The 10,294-nt window shown below is 28.1% G+C and overlaps 2 long non-coding RNA genes across 5 annotated transcripts; both read right to left on the bottom strand.

The window, feature by feature from the left end:
- LOC18604009 lies at positions 1,596–7,287 on the bottom strand. 4 transcript variants are annotated; one of them, XR_001926923.1, is made up of 4 exons: positions 7,098–7,287; positions 6,795–7,012; positions 6,347–6,708; positions 1,596–1,946 (listed from the first exon to the last, which is right to left on the bottom strand). It is a non-coding gene; the product is annotated as an uncharacterized LOC18604009 (long non-coding RNA). The 4 variants fall into 4 exon arrangements; XR_001926922.1 differs by lacking the exon at positions 1,596–1,946 and adding an exon at positions 1,955–1,972; XR_001926921.1 differs by lacking the exon at positions 1,596–1,946 and adding an exon at positions 5,800–6,260.
- On the bottom strand, positions 8,187–9,657 carry LOC18604008. The gene is made up of 4 exons (XR_001926961.1): positions 9,484–9,657; positions 9,177–9,394; positions 8,729–9,090; positions 8,187–8,607 (listed from the first exon to the last, which is right to left on the bottom strand). It is a non-coding gene; the product is annotated as an uncharacterized LOC18604008 (long non-coding RNA).

Here is a 10,294-nt window from a genome sequence, read left to right as displayed (position 1 = left end):
TAAAATAATAGCCAATTACAATTTGTAATGTCTAGTGTTAACTTAGAGATTCTCAAATTAAAAAAACAGTCTCACATAAATATGTTTGAATACGACAGAAGATATATTAATTAAGCAAAAAGTAGAACATTTTGACGTGATTTTTAATAAATAATTGGTCACAATTCATAACGTCTCAAATCAGTGATTCTCAAAATAAAAACAATTTTATGTGAGAATGTTTGAATAAGTTAAATAAAGTAGAAAGTAACATATCTGATATATATATCTTTAAAATAATAACCAATTACAAATTATAACTTCTCGTGTTAAGTGAGAGATTTTCAAATTAGAGGAACAATTTCACGTAAATATGTTTGAATACAACAAAAGATATATTAATTAAGTAAAAAGTAAAACATCATCATGTGATTTTGAAGAAAATAATTGGTCATAATGCATAACGTCTCAAATTAGCGATTCTCAAATTAAAAACAATTTCATGTGAAAATGTTTGAATAAGTTAAATTAAATTGAAAGTAACATATTCGGTATATATATCTTTAAAATAATACCCAATCACAAATTGTAACGTCTCACGTTGAGTTATTGATTCTCAAATGAAAAATAATTTCATATGAAAATGTTTCAATAAGTTAAATTACGTAGAGAGTAACATATTTAGCGTATATATATTTAAAATAATAACCAATGACAATTTGTAATGTTTCATGTTGAGTCAAAGATTTTCAAACTAAAATTACCAAGATAATTAAGAAACGGAATTGAATACTTTCAAATCCAAAAATTACATATTTTTCATATGAAATTCAAAGTTTATTAGTGATATGTAAAATGAAATGATATAAAAATTAAATAAAACATATCACATAAATTTAAAACATTGGATAACGCATCTTATAACATTTAATATTAAGATAAATATTTTGAAATTTAATGAAACAATTTAATATGAAGATATTTTAAAATGGTCAAAGTACCCAAAAAGTTCCTATACTATAATGTTTTATTCAATTTAGCTCCTCTATGTAAAATTTCGTTAATTTAATCCTTATATTTTGGACATTGTGTGCAAGTAAGTCTTTATGAGTAACTTCATCCAAATTAACCGTCAGAGACGCTGATGTGTCAAACAATGTTTATGTGGCATTGGCATATCAAATGTAAAAAAAATTTGGGTAAAAAAATTGCCACGTGGCTTTTCTATGTCATGCCATAAGGATCAAATTACACCAAATAGCAGGATACAAGGACTAAATGATACGTGGTATATATGCACTTCTTGTGTACTTTTATCATCGTGGTTTCACATTACATATGAGAATATTGGCGCTTCCTATAAGTTGAAATGATACGTGAAGTGTATGGAACATGACAACCATAGAATACAGCAAAATAATTGCTTTGTACTTGAACATGAATCAAATTGTTAGAATTTTGATTTCCTAGTATAAATGGAAAGTTAATAAAATGATGTCATTTTATGATATAATTTTTCTTGAATTGCATAAATAGATCAACAAAATAAAAAATAGTAAGGTTTCATATTCCAAGCAGAAATTGCATTCAACTACATAGAACGGGATTTCAAGATTTTTATGCACTTTATTTACCATTTCAGCCTACAGGGAAGGCCACCATTTTAGACTTTTTCCCTTCACCTAATGTTACTGAAAAATACAAACTAAAGAATAACCAAAGAAAAAATTACAACAAACTTAAAAACAGTATTCTGTCTCCTTACTTTTCTTCAGCATCTGTTGCGCACTTCAATTTTTCTTATAGAACTTTGTTTTCAACTCTCAATGCATCAATCTTATCATACATAACTTCATCTTCATTTGAGCTTGCTAGAATTTCAACTCTCTGCCTCAATGCTCTGTTTCAGACTTCAATTGAATGATCAGGTCATGAGCACATGAACTATCAATTCGCCGTCATGCCAACTGAAAAATCAACAACCAGCAGCAACCTAAGAAATTGCACCAAAAATAAACTCAGCAACTTTTTATATAAAAAACCCACATAATTTGAAATCCCAAAACTTACCTTGTAAATTGGACAACCATAAAATTTAGTAGTGTAATTGGTTTGTACTTGAACATGAACCAAATTATTACATTTTTGGTTTCCTAATGTAAATGGGAAGTTAATAGAATGATGTCATTTAAGGATGTATTTTTTTCTTGGGAGAGGATAAAGAGGTCAACAAAACAAAAGATAAAAAAGTTTCATATTATAAGTAAAAATTGCTTTTAACTACAATGTTTCATATTGTAAGGAAAAATTATATTCAACTACACAAAATAGAGTTTCAAGATTTCCATACACTTCATAAGTAAAAATTGTTTTTAACTATAGTGTTTCATACACCATTTCAGCATGTAAGGAAGGGCCAACATTCCCATAGGTAATGTGAAACAAAAAATAGTAAAAGTACCCTGGAAGTCCCTCATTGCAAGAAAATTAATTTTTTTCTACAGAAAAAATGTCGTTAAAAATTTCTGACAGATTTTCAACGGAATTCAAACGAAAATTTCTTTGGACTTTTTCCAATGGAATAACTCCAATAGACAAATTTCGTTGGAAATTTGTTGGAAATTTTTTTGGTGCAAAAAATATTTACTTCCGTCAAACTTTCCGACTGATTTTCGTTGGAAATTTTCAATAAAAAATAATCTGCTGGAAATCTGTTGGAAAGTTCAAGAGGCCAAAAAATTTAAAACTTGCTAAATTTTCCAACGGAAAATTCAGTTGGAGAATTTCGTCGGTATTACTATTTTTTAAATTTTTTATTTAAAATATATTAAAAAATTTCTAAAATTTTATTAATTCTTTATAGGAAATATATTAATAAAATTAAATATATACATATTGAGTTTTATAATATTAAAATTTTATATATATTTTCCTTCGTCTATTATTTTTTTGAATATTTTGAAAACTTTATTGAATCATAAATTATAAATTAATTGTTCCAAATTCATTAATGTTATAAAATTAAAAAGTTTATAAAAATAACATAATAAATTTTTAATTTTATAAAAATCGATGATAAAATCTAATAATATAGTAAACAATTATTAATAATATTTTAGGTATACGTACTGATATTAGTAAATATAAATTATGAAGACTGATATATATATAGTAAACTTATAATTAGTATAATATATTTAAAATATATTAGTTTATGATATGTTTGCAAATTATATATATATAATTATATATAAACTTGTATTAATATGAAATTAACTGTTATCTATTTTGAATGATATAACTTTATAAGTTAATATATATATGAAATATTAAATATCCTACATATATATATATATGTTTATAATTATTATGCCTATGTTTTATATATTAGCTTATAAGAAATTTTATTTATATAATTACATTTAATAACTTTATTAGTTATTATCTTAGTTCTTATGACATATTAATTCTTTACAATTAGTTATTAGTTNATATTATATATATAATATATATATTATATATTATATATAACATTATAACATATAATTGGTGTCATGAATATATACAATAAAGTAATAAAACATTATGTTTTGCATTGATTATATTTATATTAGATAATTCTAATATTACTTTAGGTATGCCATCCTTTACGATTAGTTTTATATTGTAATTTTGAAATCGTGAGTACTATTTATAAATATATAACCATATAAGATATACAAAAATAATAATACTTGATGCATATACTAATATTGGTTAATATAAATTAAGTGTGGTTGGAAATCCATAAAAAAAAGATATTTTTAACTGAATTTTAACTTTTTTCAATGAAAAATTATGTCGAAAAAAGCTTGTTTTTTTAAAGTACCTGTAATACAGAGTTTTGTTCAATTTAGCCACTCTATCCAAAATTTCTTTAATTTAGTCCCTGAAATCTACTATTTAATGTCATTTGGTCCTTATGGCGTGGTATAGAAAAGTCACATAGTCAATCTCTTAACTCAAAATTTTTTAATATCTAACATGTCAATGCCATATCAACATTACAATGATTAAAATCTTTTTTAAAATTGGACAAAACATCGTCATGTAAAGTTTAAATGTTATTGAAATAACTATCCAAAAATTTAATAGGAAATTTAAATATTTTGGCTCCTAATGAAATAATTTCCACAATGTTTATTCAAGAAAACACGTATTATGTGATGCATATGAGTTGACAAAATTAATACGTGTAATGATATTTTATATTTATTTAGATGTTTCTTTTTTTAACAAAACTGTTTCACGTGACTAAACATTTATATGTGATTTACAAAACATTAACCAATTAAATTATAACCATTAATTCTTTTTATTCAAAATTGGACAAAATATCATTAGGTGAATTTTAACCGTTGTTGAAGTATCTTAACATTTAATATAAAATTTAAATATTTGACTCCTAATGAAGCATATTCCATTGAAAGATGCTTATGAGTTGGCAATATTAATACGTGATGCTTATGAGCTGACAAAATTAATACGTGTAATGATTTTTTATATCTATTTAGACATCTTTTAACAAAACGGTTTCAATGAAAGATGTTTTGAAAGTTTGATATACAATATGTATAATTAGTGAGTTAAAACTAAATAGCATCCATGGATGATTTTATTATTCGGAACACTTTGACACAAACTAGAATTGTGATGTTAGGTTGGGACTTGATAGTCTTGAAGATAGGGGCAGCTCCTTATGGGCCAAAAACAAGAGAGTCTAGAATTTATAATTGTAAGTGGAATACTGTTGTTCGAGCACTATGTTTGAAGTCCCCAAAGCAGGTAATTACAACTTCAAACACAGTTTTGATTTGAATGCAGCCCTACAACTTCAAAGTAACACTAAGAAATTTTTTTAAGAAAATTTTTGTCGATAATACAATCCATTGCCAATGGATTTTCGATCAATTGTCAGTGAAACAAATTTTATAAATTTCAAGACTATTTCTGACAATATTTACCGGAAAAAAGTTTTCATAAAAAATTGATAATATTAATAGGAGTAATAATTATTTTTTATTTATTTAGACATTTAATCTCTTAAAAAAATGATTTCATAATGAGTAAATATCTTTATGTGATTTATAAAATGTTAACCAATTGAATTATAACCATTAAATTCTTTTTCAAAGTTGGAAGTGTTAAATGTCAAATTAAAATATTTTGGATCTTTGTGAAACAATTTCCTCTAAGTTAGGTTTTTTTTTTTTTTGAGAAAACACGTATCATGTGATGTTTGTAAGTTGACAAAATTAATAGGTATAATAATATTTTATATCTAATTAGACATTATATCTCTTAGGAAAATGGTTTCATAATCAATAAATATCTTCATGTGATTTACAAAGTGTTAACCAATTGAATTATAACCATTAAATTCTTTTTCAAAATTGGAAGTGTTACTAGAACTAGTATCTTGAAATTAAATGTCAAATATAAATATTTTGGTTCTTAATTAAACAATTTCCTTTGAAAGATTTATTTTTTGAGAAAACGCGTATCATATGATGCTTGTGAGTAAGCTTGTGAGTTGGCAAAATTAATAGTTGTAATAATATTTATATCTATTTAGACATTTCATCTTTTAACAAAATGGTTTCATGTGAAAATATTTTAGAAGTATGATACAACATGTATAATTAAAAGTTTAAATTTAATCGTAATCAATTTATTATTTAGAAAACTTTGACATCAATTAAAATAGTGATGATAAGTTGAGACTCAAAAGAGTCTAAAAAGATAAGAGGCAACTCCTCACGGCACAAAAAACTAGAAGAGAGAATCTAGTTTGCAATTGTAATTAGAATACTGTTCTTAAAACATTGTGTTTGAAGTCCAAAAAGTAAGTGATAACAACTTTAATTTTACACAGTTTTGATTCTAATGCAACCCAATAACCTTAAAGTAACAATAAAAGAAATTTTTTAAGGAAAATTTTCATTGATAATATGGTCCTGACATCTTTTCTTCCCAACTCTGACTTTTTTTCTGATGTCTTCCTTTTCAATTGATTGGAATTTTGCTTTTGCATGTGCACCATAGAGTTAGACCTACCATTTAACTTGGTTGTATGGTTGTAAAAAGTTAGGAGAAAACTAATTAGTCATAGAGATCTTTGGGTAGATAAGTTTCCAGCATCCGAAAATGGCTGGAAAGGCATGTTGAATCATAGCAGCAATATCAATCGAATTTTGAGAATCATGCAAGAGTATGACCCAATCATTCACTTACTGAGGAGTCTGCGAGAAAGGAAAAATGGGTTTCATTTCATTTCCCTGGAGTTCATTGATTCTTGAGATGGAATTGAAAAATGTGAATGTCTTACCTATTGCACATGATTCAATGGCTAGTTCTTCTCAAATGATGAAGTAGCAAAAGATCAAGAGGCCAAAAGGCTGCAGGATCATGCATCAGTATCCCCTCACTTCAGCTAACTACACAGTCCCTGACAAATCCCATCTGAGTTGTTGGATGAATCTCCAAGCTCAACCATGTTCCCAAACACAACACATCAGCTCTCTTTGAAAGCATTATCAGCGTACTCCCTTAAAAGGCCTGATAACTCATCTTGCCAGATCAGCTCAAGGTGAAGAAATTCATGATCAAATCCTTCGGCCTGATCATGCATGGTTTCTTGTTGACTAGCGGTAACTGAACTTCTCTTCATATTGCTCTTCTGATGAATCACTGCAACAATCACCAAGAAATTAACTTTTGCAATTGGTCAAAGACAAAATGTTAAGCAAAAAATTCAATAAAAAATTGGTACTTACACTGAGCTTGGACTCATCCAAACAATCTTGATGGACTTGTCGAGAAACTGTGTTGTGCCAACTGAAGCTAGAAACATACAGACATGGACATCCCACAACATGATTTGCTCTAATCTCTTCAGCAACACAACCTCGATCTATTGCTCTTCACCATTTAAAGAAGCATTTAAAATGGAGACTTTTTGCTCCGATGTCTTTTTTGACATTGGCTCAAATTACTGCAAAAGGTATAGGAAAATTCAGATTGAAAGCAAAATGTATGTGAAAAAAAGTATAGAAAATTAAATGTGTTGAGAAAGTAACCTCCAATGGCAAGAACTGAGAACAGCTCCAATGATGTTATTGCAAGACTGGAGCGCTAGTTTAGCCTTTGCTTTCCCTATACCATCCATTTTTAAGTAACATTGAAAATTTTGAAAGAAATGTAATTCTGTGTCAGGCTCTGGATCATCTTCCATGATCAACGAAAGGCTTTGAGCGAAGACTAACTTGTGAATTGTGAGGAACGATGGGGTTGAATTTATAGGAGAGTTATGGCGATGTTATCGAGGTTTAAATATTTTAAAATGCGAAAGGTTAATCAATTGAATTATAATTATTAAATTCTTTTTTTAAAATTGGAAGTGTTAGCATAACAAGTATCCTAACATTTAATGTTACATTTAAATATTTTGGTTTTTGGTTAAACAATTTACTCAAAAAAATATATTTTTTCTGTTGAGAAAACGCGTATCATGTGAAGTTTGCGAGTTGGCAACCGGAACAAGTATCCTTACATTAAATGTCACATTTAAATATTTTGGCTTTTAGTGTAACAAATTCCTTAGGAAGATGCTTTTTTTTTTGTTGAAAAAACGCGTATCATGTGATGCTTGTGTGTTGGCAAAGTTAATAGGTGTATAATATTTCACCTCTTAACACAATAGTTTCATAATGAGTAATCTTCACGTGATTTACATAACGTTAACCAATTAAATTATAACCATTAAATTCTTTTTCAAAATTGGAAGCGTTAAATATTAAATTTAAATATTTTGACTCTTTGTGAAACAATTTCCTTCAGAAGATTTTTTTTTTGAAAAAACGCATATCATGTGATGCTTCTAAGTTGGCAAAATTTATAGGTATAATAATATATTTTATACCTATTTAGACATTTCATCTCTTAAGAAAACGGTTTCATAATGAGTAAATATCTTCACATGATTTACAAAGCGTTAACCAATTGAATTATAATCATTAAATTCTTTTTCAAAATTGGAAGTGTTATTAAAACCAGTATCCTAACATTAGATTTCAAATATAAATATTTAGACATTTCATCTTTTAAGAAATCGGTTTCACCTTAAACTAGATTGCAATTGTAATTTGGAATAATGTTCTTAGAACATTGTGTTTGAAGTCCACTAAACAGGTGATTACAACTTTAATTAAAAACAGTTTTGATTCTAATGCAACCCAACAACCTTAAAGTAACACTATAAGAAATTTTTTTAAGAAAATTTTCATTGATAGTATAATATGGTCCGACATCTTTTCTTGCCACCTCTGATGAACAAAATTTGTGTATTCTGATTTTTTGATGTATTCCTTTACAACGGATTGGAATTTTTCTTTGGTATGTACACTATAGAGTTAAACCGACCATTTAACTTGATTGCATGGTTGTGAAAAGCTAGGAGGAAATTGATCAGTCGTAGAGATCTTAGGCGTAGATAAGCTTTCAGCCTTCGAAACTGGCTGGATAGACATGTTGAATCATGGTAGAAATTTCAATCAAATTTTGAGAATCATGCAATACCCACTGAGAAGCCTGCAAGAAGGAAGAAAAAATGGGTTCATAGCATTTAATTCCTTACCTCCAATTTGTTTCAATTTTACTTGAAGTTCATTGATACTTGATCAAATGGAATTGATAAATATGAATGTCTTACCTGTTTTATAGGATTCCATGGCTAGCGCTTCTCAAATGATGAAGTAGTAAAAGATCAAGAGGCCAAGAGGCTGCGGGATCATGCATCAGTATCCCTCACTTCAGTTAACTCCACAGTCCCTAAGAAATCCATCGGAGTTGTTGGATGAATCTCCAAGCTCAACTATTTTCCCCAAACAGCAACATATCAAGTCTCTTTGAAAGTGATGTCAACCCACTTCCTTAAAAGACCTGATAACTCGCCTTGCAAGATTAGCTTAGGCTAAAGAAATCCATGCTGAAATCCTTCGGCCAGATCATGCATGGTTTCTTGTTGCCTAATTGTGGCTACACTCCTTTTCATATTGCTGTTTTGATGAGGCACTGCAACAATCACCAGGAAATTAACTTTTGGAATTGGTCCAAGGCAAGATGTACAGCAAAAAATTAAAAAAGAAATTGGTACTTACACTGAGCTTGGACTCATCCAAACAATCTTGATGAACTTGTATAGAAACTATGTTGTGCCAACTGAAGCTAGAAACATACAGACGTGGACACCCCACAACTTGTATTGCTCCAACCTCTTCGGCAACCCAACCTTGTTCTATGGCTCTTCATCATTCAAAGAAGCGTATAATATGGAGGCTTTTTGCTCCAATGTCTTTTTCGACATTGGCTCAAATTACTACAAAAAATCGAGAAAAAAAGTTTCAGATTGAGAGCAGAATGTATGTGTAAAAAATTATAGTAAATTATATTTGTTGAGAAAATCACCTCCAATGGCTAGAACTAATAACAGCTCCAATGATGCTGTAGCAAGATTGGAACGCTTGTTCAGCCTTTTTTTTCCCTGTACCATCCATTTTTAAGAAACATTGAAAATTTTGAAAGATATGAAATGCTATGTCAGGCTCCGGGTCGTCTTCCATGATCAATGAAAGACTTCAAGCAAACACAAACTTGTGAATTGATAGGAGGGATAGGGTTGAATTTAAAGAAAAGTTGCGAGGATGTTATTGAGGTTTAAACATTTTAAAATATAAAAAAGAATATGCATCTTCACATGATTATATAAAAGGTTAACTAATTGAATTATAATCATTAATTTTTTTTTTCAAAATTGGCAATGTTACCGGAACAGGTATCTTAACATTTAATGTCACATTTAAATATTTTAATTTTTAGTGAAATAATTTTCTCAGGAAGATGTTTTTTTTCTGTTGAGAAAACGCGTATGTGTTGGCAAAATTAATAGGTGTAATAATATTTTATATCTATTTGGACATTTCATCTTTTAACGTAACGGTTTCATATTGGGTAAATATCTTCACGTGGTTTGTGAAGCGTTAATCAATTGAATTATAATAAGTAAATTCTCTTTCAAAATTGGCAATATTACCGGAACAAGTATCCTAACAATTAATGTCACATTTAAATATTTTAGCTTTTAGTGTAACAATTTCCTTAGGAAGATGTTTATTTTTTCTATTGAGAAAACGCGTATGAGTTGGCAAAATTAATAGATGTAATAATATTTTATATCCATTTATATGTTTCATCTTTTAATGAAACAGTTTCATGTTGA

Source organism: Theobroma cacao, chromosome 3 (assembly GCF_000208745.1).
Source record: "Theobroma cacao cultivar B97-61/B2 chromosome 3, Criollo_cocoa_genome_V2, whole genome shotgun sequence".
NCBI classification, from domain to species: domain Eukaryota; kingdom Viridiplantae; phylum Streptophyta; class Magnoliopsida; order Malvales; family Malvaceae; genus Theobroma; species Theobroma cacao.
The sequence above is the reverse complement of the archived record's forward strand: the minus strand, read 5'-3'. Positions and strand labels throughout refer to the sequence as shown.